Genomic DNA, 17,797 nt, shown 5'->3' with positions numbered 1-17,797 from the left:
AGACCTCTCTGAAATGTGGTACATATCCTTTTCCATATCTTGTGTAGCAAAGGAAACGACCTTTTTTCATTCAGGAAAACCAGAATGTTCCTCTACAGAGAAATTTAAGTAGAAAAAAAGCAAAATTTGGAAACACAGGACTCTCATTAAAAATGTGGAAGCTGTATTGGCCGCAGGGGGTAATTTAAAGAAAATTCATGAACTCTGACACCCAACATCCTTCCCCTATGTGATCTGAGGACACCGGCAGCCAGAGTTATGCCCCTCAGCTGATACAGTGGATAAGTCATCTCTGGGGTATCTGACCTGCCCAATTATAAAGCACCAAGAGTTCAATATTTGTCAATAAAAATAGTTCCTCTTATTCTACAGTGACGTCTGACAATTCTTAGGATACAGCAATGTGCCAAAACTTCCAAATATGTTAATGATGCACGTATTCTTGTAATTACATATGAAATGGATTCAAAGAAGTTTGAGTAATGATCAGAAAAAAGTAATCATTTAAGATTTTCAGAAAGATTGGGGAAGATATTACATTAATAAAATTCAGTGGACTGTAAGGCATTAAGGCCATCAGCGTATGAACTTAAATGTTAAATGGTGAGCACAGAGATTTCAATGACAGACTTCGTAATTCCTTTGTTAATTTGTTTGCTTTAAACTTAAAAACTCATACTCTGTGTTATATATTTTTTTTAGATTTATTTATTTGAAAGTCAGTTGCAGAGAGAGAGAGAGAGGTCTTCCATCTGTTGGTTCACTCCCCAGTTGTCTGCAACAGCCAGAGCTGTGCCGATCCAAAGCCAGGAGCTTTTTCTGGGTCTCCCATGTGGGTGCAGGGGCCCAAGGATGTGAGCCTTCTACTGCTTTCCCAGGCCATAGCAGAAAGCTGCATTGGAAGTGGAACAGCCGGGTCTCGAACAGGCGCCCATATGGGATGCCAGTGCTTCAGGCCAGGGCGTTAACCCGCTACACCACCGTGCCAGCTCCAGAATTATAGTTTCAAAGAAAAGAGGGGACCGGTGCTGTGGTGTAGCTGGTAAAGCCGCTGCCTGCAGAGGCAGCATACCATATGGGTGCAGATTTGAGTCCTGCTCCACTTCCCATCCAGCTCTCTGCAATGGCCTGGGAAAGCAGTGGAAGATGGCCCAAGCCTGCATGGGAGACCTGGAAGAAGCTCCCAGTTTCAGCCCAGCTCTGGCCTTAGCACCTATTTGGGGAGTGAACCAGCAGATGGAAGACCTCTCTTTCTGTAACTCTGCCATTCAAATAAATAAATAAACATTTTTTAAAAAGAGAGACAAATATTCCTCAAAGGACCTTTAATTTTTATTTATTTTTGTATTTTTATTTCAAAGAGGGAGGTAAAGAGAAACAGACGGAGACAAAGATCTCCCATCTGCTGGTTCACTCCCTAAATGCCTACAACAGCTAGAACTGGGCAAAACCAAAGCCAGGGACTCAGAACTCAATCAAGGTCCTCCATGAGTGCGGTAGGGACCCAGGTACTTGAGCTGTCATTTGCAGCCTCCCAGGGTATGCGTTAGCAGAAATATGAAATCAAAAGTAAAGCCAGAAATCAAACCCGGGCATTCTGAAATGGGATGTGAGCATCCTCAGTGACATCTTAACCCTCATACCAATACCCGTTCCTGAAATTTTCATTCTAGTGGAAAAGACATGATAATGGTTAATAAGTACAATCATGTACAGATAATGTTAACAACTCAAGAAAAAAAGAGGAATAAAAACAGGAAATTCTGAAAAACATTGCAGGTACAAATCAGGTAGCAGGAAAGGCCTTGTTGTGATTCTTAAGTAAAAGACCTAAGGTAATGAAGAAAGTAGCAATGTTGCTAGATGAAAGAATGTTCTAGAAAGATAAAAGAGTCAAATGTCTTAGTGTTCTTGGAACAGGGCAGGAGCAACTAACAGTCCAAAGTCCTGGGGTTAACAGAAGTGGGGGAGGGGCTGGGATTGTAGCACAGTGGGTGAAGCCACTGCCTGTAATACCACATGGAAATATGAGTACTGGTTTGCAACCTGACTGTTTCACTTCCGATCCAGCTCCCTGCCAGTGCACCTGGAAAAGCAATGGAAGATGGCCCAAGTGTTTGTGCCTCTGTCACCCACTGGGGAAATCTGGAAGAAATTCCTGGCTCCTGTGTTAAGCCTGGCCCAGCCCTAGCTGTTGTGGTCATTTGGAGAATAAACAAGCAAATGGAAGGTATCTCTCTCTGTGTAATTCTGGCTTTCAAATAAGTAAATAAACAGAGGGAGGGAGGAAGGGTGGGAGGAAGAGAGATAGAGGGAGAGACAGAGACAGACAGAGAGAGAGAGAAGGAGAGAGAGGACCATGGCAGAGGGCAGGAAAAGGAAATCCAGTCAAGATAGTCAAGGAATGCAAGATTGTCTAAGATCTTATTAGTAAGTGTGAGATAGACTTTGAGCAGATAAACATATCTCACAAAATGGAGATAATAGTAGAGGATGCAAAAAGGCAAAATACTCTAAGAATATAATCAGAAAAGCAAAATGACACAAAACTAAGTAGAAAAAGGACTATAAAGAAAATTATATAAAAGGAAAAAGATCCAACATATATAAATTTATAGCTGCTTCCTCAAAAGATATTAAACCTAAAAAAAATGCCTGTCCAGGAAAATAAGGTTACTTTCAAGAAATAAAGCATTGAATATACCTATTCAAAGTCTTACTAAGTGCTAGATAAAATTCAGAGTGATCCACATGCAAACCTACTTTATAAAGCAGTTATTTCAATCTTAAGGTACATAATTATTTGTGTAACCTGCCAAAGTACTGTCACTTACAAGTTAGTAATGTTGGATGGCCTCAGTTTTCTATAACAAAATACTCAGGGAAAGAAAATGTGAGTCAGTTCATTTTCAGCTCTCATCTAAGTATAAAAGCTATAGAGTTTTGAGGATGTAAAAACTCACTTTCATGGGTCCTTGTCAAGAAATCTGGAAAACAAGCAAACTTCAGTCAATTAACAGTTGACTGGAAAATTAGTATAAAAGGATTGGGAAGGATCACTGTATTTATTTATAAATGTAGGTATTAGAGATACAAACATTATATGCCCCAACAGTTTATACATGGCTTAACTTGTAAAGGAAGAAGTGAAAAATTATGTGACATAATTTAAATTTCTTGACTGACTTTATAATTTAGCACACTCAACTGTATTATCTGAGAGTTAAACCTTATCATTTAAAGCTAAAAGCCAAATAAAGAAGCATTAGTACATTTAACAGTAGTAAGAGGGGGCTCCAAGATGACGGAATAGGGAGGGAGCTCACTGATAGTCCAGGAAAAGATAGTTTAATAAAAGTGGAGATAGTGAAGTCTCAGGGAGGAGTTAGGGAAAAACAGCAGAGGAAACTCTTCCGGAATTAGAGGGACACAGTGGATCTACATGGAGGTCATGGGTGCCCACGGCTTGGGAGCCCAGCTGCCCAGAGTCTTCTCCTCTCCAGCACAGGAGAGGTGAGGCAAAACCACAGTAGCCTGAGACAATGGCAGAAAAGCAGCAGGAAGAGCCTAGAGGGAATGAGGCTTGAAGCCCCATAGGGGAAAAGTACACCAGCCTAACTAGAGGAGAGAAAAAAAATAAAATGGAAGGTACAGACACAAATCTCTCTCTACACATCTCTTACAAAGTCATGTGAGACAATAGAGCAGGCACCATTTTGGACATACGTAACAGCAGTGCCAGCTTGGGTCCAGCAGAAATACCTGACTCTGGTTGGGAGTAATAACAGGAGACTATGACCTACTGAATGTGTGGAGCTTATGAACCGGGACTGTGGGAAAAAGAAAAAAAAAAAAAACACTGAGGGTGTGTAGGAGAACTCACGGTGTGGCTGAGACGTGAGTAGTCTCTGTGGGAGATGCCACGAACTCGGGCAGTCTTGGTGACCCAGTGAGAGACATTGCAGGGCAATCTGAGCTTACACTGAGGACTGCACAGATCCATTGTGTGGTCCTTGGGACAGAGCAGACAAATATCATACCCACTGGGGCTAGCTCTCAGGCACTGATTGCCATCAAGGAGAAGAGCTCAGCTGAGCACGATTACTTCCCTTCTGAATAAAAAGAGAAGATTTACCATGCCAAACCTGGGTGTGTCACCTTTGGCACACCCTTAAACCTGAAGAACTGAATAGAGCTCTCTGGCCACACCTACCACAAGCCTCTAGAGATTCAACAATAACAAAACAGTCCACTTAATCTAGAGTCATACTATAATGAGAAAAGTCACCACAGCAAAAAAAAAAAAAAAAAAAAAAAAAAAAGAAGAAGAAGAAGAAGAAGAAACCAAAGAATATCTCCACAATGCCAAACAAATGCAAAAACTGAGGAAACAAGAACAAGGAAGACATCATGATGCTCCCAAATGAACATGACACTCCAATACAAGATTATGAAGATGATGAGATAGAATAAATGCAAGATATGGAATTAAAAAAATTTATGATAAGAACATTTAGAAGTTATCAAAAACAAATGCATGAAGGTGAAATAAAGACCTTTCATAGCAAACAGAAATTGAAAGAATTTGTCACATCTCGTCCAGCCCTGCAAAACATGCTTAAAGATGCGGTACACACAGAAACATGGTCATCAATACGGAAGAAGGTAAAGGAAGAAAATCTCTCAGTAAAAGATCTCAGGAAGTTCACAGCATATATTAGAAATATCTTTGGAAAAATGGCAGGGCAAAGTCACTACTTATCAATAGTCACATTGAATGTAAATGACCTCAACTCTCCAATAAAAAACACAGACCGGCTGAATGGATTAAAAAACAAAATTCATCTATTTGCTGCTTACAAGAAACACATCTTTCCAACAAAGATGCATGCAGACTGAAAGTGAAAGGTTGGGAAAAGATATTCCATGCCAACAGAAACCAAAAAAGAGCAGACATAGCCATCTTAATATCAGACAAAATAAACTTTAACACAAAAACTGTTAAGAGAGACAAAGAGGGTCACTATATAATGATTAAGGGTTCAATTCAACAGGAAGATGTAACTATTATCAATGCATATGAACCTAATTACAGGGCACTGGTTTATTTAAAAGATATGTTAAGGGACTTAAAGGGAGACTTAGACCCCAATACAATAGTACTGGGGGACTTCAATACTCCACTCTCAGAAAGAGACAGATCATCCGGACAGAAGATCAACAAGGAAACAGCAGATTTAATCGACACTATAGAACTATTGGATATAACAGATATCTATAGAACTTTTAATCCTACACTTAAAGCATTCACATTCTTCTCAGCAGTACATGGAACCTACTCTAGGATTGACCACATACTAGGCCATAAAGCAAGTCTCAGCAAATTCAAAAGAATAGAAATCATACCATGCAGCTTCTCAGAACACAATGGAATGAAGCTGGAAATTAGCAACTCAGGAATACCTGGAGCATATGCAAATACATGGAGACTGAACAACATGCTCCTGAATGAACAGTGGGTCATAGATGAAATCAAAAAAGAAAAATCAAAAACTTTCTGGAAATGAGGATAGCAACACAACATAGCAAAACATATGGGATACAGCAAAAGCAGTGTTAACAGGAAAGTTTATAGCAATACATGCCTACATCAAGATATTGGAAGGCACCAAACAGATGAGCTAACAATGCACCTCAAGGATCTAGAAAAACTGCAGCAAACCAGACCCAAAACTAGTAGGAGACAAGAAAGAATTAACATCAGAGAAGAAATAAACAGAATTGAATCAAAAAAAAATTACAAAAGATCAGCAAAACAAAGAGCAGGTTTTTTGAAAAAATAAACAAAATTGAAACACCATTGGCCCAACTAACTAAAAAAAGGAGAGAAAAGACCTAAATCAATAAAATCAGAGATGAAAAAGGGAACATAACAACAGACACCACAGAAATAAAAAGAATCATCAGAAATTACTACAAGGACTTGTATGCCAGCAAACAGGGAAATCTATCGGAAATGGATAGATTCCTGGACACATGCAACCTACCTAAATTGAACCAGGAAGACATAGAAAACCTTAACAGACCCATAATGGAGACAGAAATTGAATCAGTAATAAGGTCCCTCCCAACCAAGAAAAGCCCAGGACTGGATGGATTCACTGCTGAATTCTACCATTTTTTTTTATTTTTGACAGGCAGAGTGGACAGTGAGAGAGAGAGAAAGGTCTTCCTTTTTGCCATTGGTTCACCCTCCAATGGCCGCCGGATCCAGTGCACTGTGGCTGGCACATTGCGCTGATCTGAAGCCAGGAGCCAGGTGTTTCTCCTGGTCTCCCATGCGGGTGCAGGGCCCAAGCACCTGGGCCATCCTCCACTGCCTTCCCGGGCCATAGCAGAGAGCTGGCCTGGAAGAGGGCAACTGGGACAGAATCTGGCGCCCTGACCTGGACTAGAACCTGGTGTGCCGGCACCGCAAGGTGGAGGATTAGCCTAGTGAGCCACGGCGCCTGCCAGAATTCTACCATTTAAAGACGAACTAACTCCAATTCTTCTCAATCTATTCAGAATAATCAAAAAAGTGGGAATCCTCCCAAAGTCTTTCTATGAAGCCAACATCACCTTAATTCCTAAACCTGAAAAAGATGCAGCAGAGAATTACAGACCAATTTCCCTGATGAACATAGATGCAAAAATCCACAATAAAATTCTTGCCAATAGAATGCAACAACACATCAGAAAGATCATCCACCCAGACCAAGCAGGGTTTATCCCTGGTATGCAGGGATGGTTCAACGTTCACAAATCAATCACTGTGATACACCACATTAACAAACTGCAGAAGAATAACCATATGATTATCTCAATAGATGCAGAGAAAGCATTTGATAAAACACAACACCCGTTCATGATGAAAACTCTAAGCAAATTGGGTATAGAAGGAACATTCCTCAACACAATCAAAGCAATTTATGAAAAACCCACAGCCAGCATCCTATTGCCTTAAAAGTAGTAGTTATGAATCAAGTCTTACAGAGCAAATGGAGAAGCACTTGCCAACCAATGAATGGTCTGAGCATACTTGTACTGTACTCACATGGTCTTGGTATCTGTCCCAAAAGGCCTTGCGTATCAAGGAGAGCCCGACCCAGACAGATTTCCAGGGTTTGTATGCATCCAACAGTGAGTAACTTTGGTCACCCCTTACATTGTAAATGGTCATTTTCAGTGTACCGTAAGTTAACATGTAATCTGGCAATCCCGTTTAAGAAAATGCTAGAAAAGTTCTAGGAAGAATTAAAAATAAACTGATGCATGTTCAGAGAAATTTTGAGAGGAGGAAAATTCCTTTGGTAGTTGTAGTGGAAATAATTTTAATAAATAGAAGGGAAACACTTTTGACTCCCTGAGTTGCAAATAAATTGCTGCTGTGTTAAAAGAATTGTTTACAAAGAGAAGCAATACCTGTTTATGATAAAATTCAAAACCTACCAGCAAAGAAACCGTTTCTGAAATTCCCACAGCCAGAAGATCATAAGTACTATTTAAATTTAGTTTAAATTTTGACTTCATCTGATCCCTTGTGAAGGCTGCTATACAATTGACTATTATAAAAAAGAAATGACATTTGATATTCAAGAACCAAGTTGGGGCTGGCGCCATGGCTCACTTGGTTAATCCTCTGCCTGCGGCACCAGTATCTCATATGGGCACCGGGTTCTAGTCCTGGTTGCTCCTTTTCCAGTCCAGCTCTTTGCTGTGGCCCGAGAAGGCAGTGGAGGATGGCCCAAGTCCTTGGGCTCCTGCACCCACATGGGAGACCATGAAGAAGCACCTGGCTCCTGGCTTCGGATTCTCGCAGCGCCAGCCATTGTGGCCATCTGGGGAGTGAACCAACGGAAGGAAGACCTTTCTCTCTGTTTCTCTCTCTCTCACTGTCTGTAACTCTGCCTATCAAATAAAAAAGTAAAAGAACCAAGTTACGTATGTTTTAATACTATTCCTAGGTCATTTTACTTTTGGGATAGTTCGACTTCATAGTCCTTGAATCTTTTCCCCAGCGTACCTAATGATGTCATTACTGTGTTCATTACATGCTTTAACACTGAGTAATCCTTTAACCCCAGCTGGCTCCAGCAAAACAGTCTCAGACTGTAGCACAGAAAAACACCCCCAAGATCCAAGGGGGCAGGAGGGGGAGGGGATTTGATAGTGTCCAGGATCTACAGATGAATACCCTAGATGACATAAACTGTATTGATGGGAATCTCTGTAGAATCAAGGTTGACATTGTTACTAGTCAAAATTAGGCCCCAGGCTGCTCACCACTCAAAAACCAATATTTGTTGGGCAAATTATTTTCATCCCAAAAGTGCTCTTCCCAACGTGTAAGCTAGCAAGAGGACTTTGAAAAGGAGATAGAGTTAAGGGGAGTCAGGAATCGGGGGAAGAAAGGTTGGAGCCAGTTACTTGTTGACCTCTAGGTAGGCGGTAAGAGGTTGGTTGGAGTCACTGGGTTACTTTCAGCCTGCATCATCAACCCAGTCCTCTGCTCATCCTGGGCACGGAGGGCCAGACCACTTTGCAACCTCAATGGGCTGTCCTAAGATCAGTTTCTACAGTTCAGAAGCAAGTATTATTTTTCTGTTGAACTGAATACTTCGTCACAAGCTCAGTAATTAGCATTTGTCCATCAGAATGTGAAAAGGAAAGAAAGATGTACTCAGTACAGTTACATTTCTTAACAATGTTTTCCTGGAAACAGTTTATAAAATCTTATTATATTATTATTCATTTTAATGAACAGAAACTTTGTATACCTTAATTATCTTTTTTTTTCAAATATATAATCTAAATGTATTCATAAATTGGGAAGAGAGAGACATAAAGATAGTTGGATAGTTGGATATTTTTCCACAATGGGAGACATTACAGTAATGAAAAACATAGTACCTAAAGGAGGGCTATTATTTTTAATATCTAATAGATTTTAAATTAAGTACCAAACCCACTTTTCTACCTAGAAAGCATGCATTATGAAAACTCTGTATAGATTTCATGGTCACATAATTTAAAAATTTCTCTCTCCTTGATATGATAGAAACCATAAAAACAGAATCAACTTTATTCTGGTTTTGAAGGCTTGGGCAGGGAAATTATTATAGGTTACATGATGGAAGCATATCACCCAGAGTGGAGTACACAGTAGACCCTAAGAAACAGGTATTACAAAGAAATGCTAGGATTTTACCTTTTTCTTTTCATGCAGAAAACTGAGTGTTAGCTCTCAGCAGCACAAGAGGATTATTAAGTGAGCTAACTAGGAAACACAGAATTGTATTTATAGATGACTATACCTAGTGGCACAAAACCATCAGGTTTCTACTTTTTAATCCCCCTAACAGGACATGTCCTGAGACTGTTACTGTTTGGAACTTTAATTTCTCAAAGGACAGCAAGTATTTTCTGTAGTACTCATTAATACACCCCTTCAGACTTAGAAAGGCAGTGGGAAAATGGGTCCCCTGACTCTTTCCTCTGTGGGTATTGTCCTCCTCCATAATCCCTAAACAAAACAAGTTTCTGCTAGAGATTTCTTCACTGGCCCAGCTTCGGTTCTGTATTGCAGTGGCCCAGCAGTACACTGGCAAGAGGTAGATAGAGAGTCTCCTAGTGGTAGGTAAAATGTTTATTCCTGCTGGGCAGAAAGACAAAAGAGCACCTTTTATAGAAATAAATCAGGATGAAACCCAGCTGCCTCAGGACCGGCCAGTAACCCTTTCTTCCTTAAAAACTCGTGTCTATGAAAAGGGCTGATCCAGTGTGCAAAGGTGAGACAACATCTACATGGTTGGTTCTTATAGTTTCAGTTTGAAAAATTAGAGTAACATAGTATAATAGCTAAGGCAGGCCATTGAATTTATGTCTCTTCTATGCAGCATCAGATTTTTCCCTCATCTCCTGGTTGAACTTCATTGAAGTTCTCCATCAAAGAGAACTTCTTTGAACAAAAAAGTGAAAGCATTTCTTTGAATCAAAAGTGTGCAATGTATGTGGCAAGGCCCTTGGGTACATTAAATGGTCAATACAAGAACTGCACCATCAGTTGTCAACACAATACGATTCGCTCTGAATATACTTAACATCATTAGCTTTTGTTTTGGAAAGAAATTTCTGTATAGTTTGTATTTCAATTTTAACTCCTCAGATGAATTGTTCTTTAGGAACATAGTTTGGGCAAGCTTCAAAATAAATGGAAATAATTAAACTTACCATTTGCTTGAGAAACTTCACAAGATATGAAAAAGAATGGAACTTCTCATTTTCTTAGTTTGAAATTACCCCAAGACACCAAGACATGGTCCTGTACACAGGACATCTAGAGTTGACAGAAGTACAAATGAGGAAGTGGCAACAAAGAATAAAGGTGAGCCCATATAGGTTTTGGTAAATAGCAGGTTACCCCTGTGGGCAGCTGGAGACAAAGAAGCCTGAGAATTGACCTCTAGAGCTCCAGAGAATGCTGACCTAGATTGGCTGGGGTGCTTACGTATTCCCTTGGTCCAGGTCTCAGTCCCTCTGGGCTGCTATTCTCACAGGCCCACCAAACTCCTGCAGCCGTGCAACAGCATCTGCGATGCAGCATGCAGCACTGTCCGCCATAGTCTCAGTGTTTTCTGAGTTAACCAAGTGGATATAAAATGAAACATCGCCAGCATTTGCTATTGTTTCCCTTTTCAACTGCCAAAATTATCTCATAGCCCATGTTCACACACACACACACACACACACACACCTGGTTACTAACATCAAGTAACTGGTCAGTCAAAACATCTAAAAGTAGATGAATAAAACAAGCCAAAGTATTACTGCAGCCAAAAGTCCCAACAGCCAGCGATACTGATCAAGTGTCTTCCATCACCTCTTGCAGATTCTGTAAACCTTCTGTTTGTACTTCTGGGGTCCTAGCTTGTTTGCCCAGGTCAGTTACCCACACTCCATCTCCAAGGTACAGGAGTCCGTAGTTATCTCGGATTGCTGCAACTGCGGATGCACTGTTTACGCCAATTGTGAACATTCCAAGAGGAACTACAAGGCCTCCCAGCCTCCAGACGTGCTCTTTGCTTTCTGCAATAACTGCTGGCAATCCTAGCTTCCAAAGTCCTCATGATTATCAGTGTTGATTATATTCAGCAGTGCAATAGCTTTTTCTATTTCCCTGCAGTTCTATTAAAATGTGTAGACTTATGTTTTGGGGACACCATCCTATTCAGTAGCTTTGGGTTCAATATAGGAGAACATTGTATCCTGTGTCAGAAATACATTTGGGCATATTCTCAAGGTTATAATCACCATTTGTTCCTTGGCTGAGTTTTAGAGGACAGTACCAATGTTCTCCCAGGCAGAAACTTCTAGATGATAAGATGAGACTGGAGATTCTCATATCCACATGCCAATTTGCATATCTCTTTTATTATAAAATTGGTCCTTGGGTGCTAGTAAGTGTTATGGCAGATCATAATCGTGGTAGACATGTTGTTCCCAAGCCATGTGTTGTTCCTGCTGTGGAAGAAGTACAGCATTAAAGAACCTGCACATTGCGCATGCTGCAACCTGGAGGATTACTGCCCAGAATTAGAGAGTTGGCATTTTTGGGCTGGCGCCGCGGCTCACTAGGCTAATCCTCCGCCTGCGGCGCCGACACCCCGGCTTCTAGTCCCGGTTGGGGCACCGGTTCTGTCCCAGCTGCTCCTCTTCCAGGCCAGCTCTCTGCTGTGGCCAGGGAGTGCAGTGGAGGATGGCCCAAGTGCTTGGGCCCTGCACCTGCATGGGGGACCAGGAGGAAGCACCTGGCTCTTGGCTTCGCAAGGCGCTAGAGGTAGCGGCCACGTGTGTGTGTGTGGGGGGTGAACCAACGGAAGGAAGACCTTTCTCTCTGACTCTCTCTCTCTGTAACTCTGCCTGTCAAAAAAAAAAGGCATTTTTGGAATAGAGTTCCCAGCCCACAACCAATTGGGCAACTTCTAAGTGGTTTAGTACAGAAAAAGGAAAATGCACCACGTGCTCTTGGGTGTACTCTGTCATGATACGTGGTACCCCATGCTAGTGGGCCAAACACTGTTCAGATGACACTGCTAGTTAAACCTCCATGAGGAAGACCAACAAGCATATGCCTGGAATGCGTGTTTCTCTTTAGAATAAATCGGTGGCCTTTCAAGAATGCAGGGGCCCCACTGAGTCATTTGCTACCAAGGGGAAAACTGGAATTCCTAAGAACAGAGCCATTAGGAGCCATAGTACAGTCATGGCCAATGGAGTAGACATACCAGGTGGCTTCAAAAAGCTCACAGAAAATAGAATTAAAAGATAAATTTGTTTCGTTGCAAAAAAAATTTTTGTAAATCCAAGCTTATTTTTTTCTTTTTTTCTTTTTTTTTAACGTTTATTTAATGAATATAAATTTCCAAAGAACGACTTATAGATTACAATGGCTTCCCCCCCATACCGTCCCTCCCACCCACAACCCTCCCCTTTCCCACTCCCTCTCCCCTTCCATTCACATCAAGATTCATTTTCGATTATCTTAATATACAGAAGATCAGCTTAGTATACATTAAGTAAGGATTTCAACAGTTTGCTCCCACACAGAAACATAAAGTGAAAAATAATAGATGATTTTTTTTAAATGATGATGAAATCAGATCAGACCTATTGTCATGTTTAATCCCAGTGAGAGTCAAGTTGGGAATTGTTAATTTCTTTTTTTTTTTTTTTTACAGAAGCTCAGTTTAGTATGCATTAAGTAAAGAGTTCAACAGTTTGCACCCCCATAGAAACACAAAGTGAAATATACTGTTTGAGTACTCGTTATAGCATTAAATCTCAATGCACAGCACATTAAGGACAGAGATCCTACATGAGGAGTAAGTGCACAGTGACTCCTGTTGTTGACTTTACCAATTGACACTCCTGTCTATGGCATCAGTAATCTCCCTATGCTCCAGTCATGAGTTTCCAAGGCTATGGAAACCCCTTGAGTTCTCCGACTCTGATCTTATTTAGACAAGGTCATAGTCAAAGTGGAGGTTCTCTCCTCCCTTCAGAGAAAGGTACCTCCTTCTTTGATGACCTGTTCTTTCCACTGGGATCTCACTCGCAGAGATCTTTTGCCAGAGTGTCTTGGCTTTCCATGCCTGAAATACTCTCATGGGCTTTTCAGCCAGATCTGAATGCCTTTAGGGCTGATTCTGAGGCCAGAGTGCTATTTAGGACATCTGCCATTCTATGAGTCTGCTGAGTCTCTCGCTTCCCATGTTGGATCACTCTCCCCTTTATTTATTCTATCGGTTAGTGTTAGCAGGTACTAGACTTGTTTATGTGCTCCCTTTGACTCTTAGTCCTTTCATTATGATCAATTGTGAACTGAAATTGATCACGTGGAATAGTGAGATGGCATTGGTACATGCCACCTTGATGGGATTGAATTGGAATCCCCTGCTATATGAACGTTTTGAAGACCCTTGGGATGCTGGCAGCAGTAACTAAACAAACCTGAGTAAAAGCGAACTTAGGATACTGAGGTCGAGCATAGTCTCCTCTCTGCTACCGGGACTATGAGAGTGACAGAGCTTGGAAAAGTGGTTCATATCTGGAAACTTGACAAGGGACTGTGGCCTTTTAGTGGAAAGCCAGCCCTCAGCCCTCAAGGACATCCACCCTCACATTCCTCTGGTGGCCCATGTGAAATACACAAGTATGAAGTTCATGCCACCCCTAGGAATTCCTTCACACCTTGTGATCCAACTCCCCTAGCTCCCAGTATTTGTGGCCATCACAGCTACCAGCTCTGGAGGTGGAGTGCTGCCCCCTGGCCTTCAAGCGTGGGCTGCATAGGCGGAGCCTCCAAAGCATCGCCCACCACCATTTAATCATTCTTCTTCAAGTGGACATTCTAAAGGACTGTTCACACGTGTTTCTCCTCTGCCTACTTCATCATTTTCCAAGGAGTATATCTAAAGATAAAATTTAACAATCTCAGTATATTATTAGCCCAGTGTTTATGCCTGTCTTCATTACCAATGCAATAGCAGCAGGCATGTTTAATTACATTACTTGAGCCAGCACATAAAATCCAAATACTCTATAAAATCATATTTGTTCGGGCTTCTCGTAAAGTTTAACCTAATGCAGGGTTTAGATTTACTTCATCTTAAAATGATTTTGTAGGAACTCTTTTCATTCAAACCCAGACCATGCCCTCAGAATCATACGATCAAAGATGACATGCAGCAACAAATAACCTGAATGGCTTTTGCCATTTCCTGTGGAAATTTACATCAACTCAAGTATTTAACTCTGGATGACGACATAGGGTGAGAGTAGGAAGTTCAGGAACAAGACAAATGAGTTCATAGCCATCAAGCTATAAGCCAATCTTTTTACAAAACCTTCCATTATTTTTCAAAGTTACACAAAACATGAAGGCAAGAATTCCAAGGTTAGTAAGAAACTTTGCAGAGTAACACCATCAGTAAGATATAAATATCATCTTGCTATAAGTATATAATCATAAACTTACATATAAATTTATTACATTTATTAAAATGCATTCAATGTAAAATTATAAATTTTATTTATAGTAAAATTTCCTTTATAATATTTTATTAAGGAATATTTATTTTAAAGTGTGCATCAGTGTTACAAAACCAGATGACATTCTGCTAGTAAGTATGGAAAAGAGTTGTCACCATTCTTGGTTTATGTTCTCTTACCTGGGTCATTTATGATGAAAAACAGTGGCATTTCTCCGCATTCCCAAATGATGGTTTATTAAAAAAGGAAGGGCTTTCATTATCAGAAATAAAAATGAACCATTTGTGAAGACATTAAGTACATAATAATGTTACGATCTTTCCATAAAATAGGATGCAAAAAATTTTTGAATTCAGACCATTTCTACTATTTTCTTCAATAAACAAACTTTTAGGATACAAGTGAAACTAATGTAAAATTCATACATAAATGGAAAAAGAAATTCGCAAGAGCTCAATTAAAATTGAAATCCTTCTCCCTAAAAATATGACTTCTGTTAACATTATCTCCACAAAGTGTTTGCATCCTTTTCAGCTATTTTACATATTAGATTTTTTTTCTGATTTCCATAGAAACAGCACAAGTTATATCATATTCAGTTAATGATTATCTCACATTTCCTTTGTTCACTTGAGGATTTACCCATCAATTTTCCATCTGCCTACTAGAGTGTTTTGTAAAGCTTTAGAGAAAGACAAAAGGAGGCATATTTTTAATTCTCAGTAATGTCTCACATTCCTATGATTCAGTGAGCCTCCACTCCAAGGAAAAGAGAAAAGTATGTTAGCAAGGAAAAAAGAAAAATGAATGAATTAGAATTGACTCATTACATCTATCAAAAACATTTCTATTTAATGATAATTTATGAAGAACTGTAAAATATCTCAAAATGTAAAATACAGTGCCAGCGCCATGGCTCACTTGCTTACCCCTCCGCCTGCGGCGCCGGTTCTAGTCCCGGTTGCTCCTCTTCCAGGCCAGCTCTCTGCTGTGGCCTGGGAAGGCAGTGGAGGATGGCCCAAGTGCTTGGGCCCCTGCACCCACATGGGAGACCAGGAAGAAGCGCCTGCTCCTGGCTTCCGATCAGCGTAGCTCTGGCCATGGCGGCCATTTGGGGAGTGAACCAATATAAGGAAGACCTTTCTCTCTGTCTATAACTCTACTAGTCAAATAAATTAAAAATGTAAAATACAAATATTTTTAACACAGTAAACTGCTTCAAAATATTAATCGTCAGGGCTGGAATTGTGGTGTAGCAGGTAAAGCCTCTGCCTACAATGCTGGCTTCTCATATAGGCACCAGTTTAAGTTCCGGTGCTGCACTTCCAATACGGCTCCCTGCGAACAGCTCGGAAGAAGCAGTGGAAGATGGCCCAAGTATTTGTGCCCCTGTACCCACTTGGGAGACCTGGATGAAGCTCCTGGCTCTTGGCTTTGTCCTGGCCCAGCCCTTGCCATTGCAGCCATCTGAACAGTGAATGAGTAGATGGAAGATCTCTCTCCCTCTCTCTCTCTGTAACTCTTTGTTTCAAATAAACAAATAAATCTTTTTAAATCCAGGGCCGGCGCTGTGGCATAGTGGTTTAAGCCACTGCCTGTGGTGCAGGCATGCCATCGGGGTACCAGTTCAAGTCCTGGATGTTCCACTTCCAATCCAGCTCCCTGCTAATGTACCTGGGAAAGCAGGGGAAGATGGCTCAAGTCCTTGGGCCCCTGCACCCATGTGGGAGACCCGGGGGAAGCTCCTAGCTCCTGGCCTCAGACTCATCCAGCTCCTGCCATCGCGGCCATTTGGGGAGTCAAACAGTGGATGGAAGGTCTCTCTCTCTCTTTCTCTCCTCTAAGTTTGCCCTTCAAGTAAATTTCTAAATATTTAAGAAAATAATTAATCCTCATATTTCCCTCAGTCTGTAAGTAGTGATTCTGACCACTCTCCTCCACTATGCCCCCCATAAATACAGTGGTAAGTGAGGCACTATATGATTCTTATTTAAATGAAAACATGTAATTATGTATGTATATATGGAACTTTGTCAAAGCATAACAGACGTATTACTCCCATCTATACATAAGAAAATGGAGACTCAGATAAAGATGATAAATTATGCCCCCAAATCTAGGGCTTCTTGCTGTTAAGTGTTTACTCTCACTCAGTTTGTTCCTCCTTCCCACTCATCCATCAGTCTCACCTCCTGATCTAATGGAGCCATCATATGCCAGCTGTCTTTTTCTTCCACTCCTTTGAGAACGTCCCACGCACCCACTGTTATCCTTACAGGTGCTGCTGCCACCATTAATACCTCTGTAGAACAGATGCACTTTTGTCCTAATGGGCAAAGTCTGTGAAACTCAGACTTTCATCCATCATTTCTCTTATTGCATTGCTTTTTCCATTTATAAAGATGAATTCACCTTTCAAAGCAGTCCTGATGCTATGACAAATTGTTGAATTTATAGCAAAGACCAACGATTATAGGATTTTCCTTCCTGAGGAGTTTGGCACGTTAGTGAACTCTCCCTGAAGCTTCTTTACCACTAAAAATAATATCTATACCACACTCTGAGTTCAAAATTGCATGTGAAGTGTTGGTCCCTAGAGGTTGTTAGTCTTAAAAAAAATTGCCCCGGCCGGCGCCACGGCTCACTAGGCTAATCCTCCACCTTGCGGTACCGGCACACCAGGTTCTAGTCCCAGTCGGGGCGCCGGATGCTGTCCTGGTTGCCCCTCTTCCAGGCCAGCTCTCTGCTGTGGCCCGGGAGTGCAGTGGAGGGTGGCCCAAGTGCTTGGGCCCTGCACCCCATGGGAGACCAGGAAAAGCACCTGGCTCCTGCTTTCAGATCAGTGCGGTGCGCTGGCCGCAGCGCTGGCCGCGGCGGCCATTGGAGGGTGAACCAACGGCAAAAGGAAGACCTTTCTCTCTGTCTCTCTCTCTCACTGTCCACTCTGCCTGTCAAAAAAAAAAAAAAAAAAAAAAAAAGGATAAAGAAACTGATATAGGTATACAATGGAGTGTTACTCATATCTAAGAACAGAATGAAGTTGTACCATTTTCACCAAAATGGACACAAATGGAAGACAGCACACTGAGCAAAATAAGCGAGACCCAGGAAGACACATGACACACATTCTACCTTATATGTAAAAGCTAAAATTTAAAAGCAAAGAAAAAAATGTCTGTATATCAGTATTGGAGCAAATAGTTTT

At 41.0% G+C, this 17,797-nt stretch overlaps 1 long non-coding RNA gene across 3 annotated transcripts in view; it reads right to left on the bottom strand.

Annotated features, from left to right (window-relative positions):
- The window catches only part of LOC149126014 (uncharacterized), a 166,758-nt gene that overhangs the window by 12,084 nt on the left and 136,877 nt on the right, over positions 1 to 17,797 (bottom strand). Inside the window, exon 5 of one of the 3 annotated variants that reach the window (XR_016235202.1) lies at positions 11,650 to 11,772. The exons of the other annotated variants lie outside the window; for them this stretch is intronic. This is a non-coding gene — a long non-coding RNA (uncharacterized LOC149126014). Of the gene's footprint in view, positions 1 to 11,649; positions 11,773 to 17,797 lie in introns of those variants that run through there. 3 annotated transcript variants of the gene reach the window in all.

The sequence above is a fragment of the Oryctolagus cuniculus genome, chromosome 6 (assembly GCF_051225735.1).
Source record: "Oryctolagus cuniculus isolate XC-2025 breed Fujian yellow rabbit chromosome 6, ASM5122573v1, whole genome shotgun sequence".
Lineage (NCBI taxonomy): Eukaryota > Metazoa > Chordata > Mammalia > Lagomorpha > Leporidae > Oryctolagus > Oryctolagus cuniculus.
Note: the sequence above shows the minus strand (reverse complement) of the source record. Positions and strands in the feature narration are given on the sequence as shown.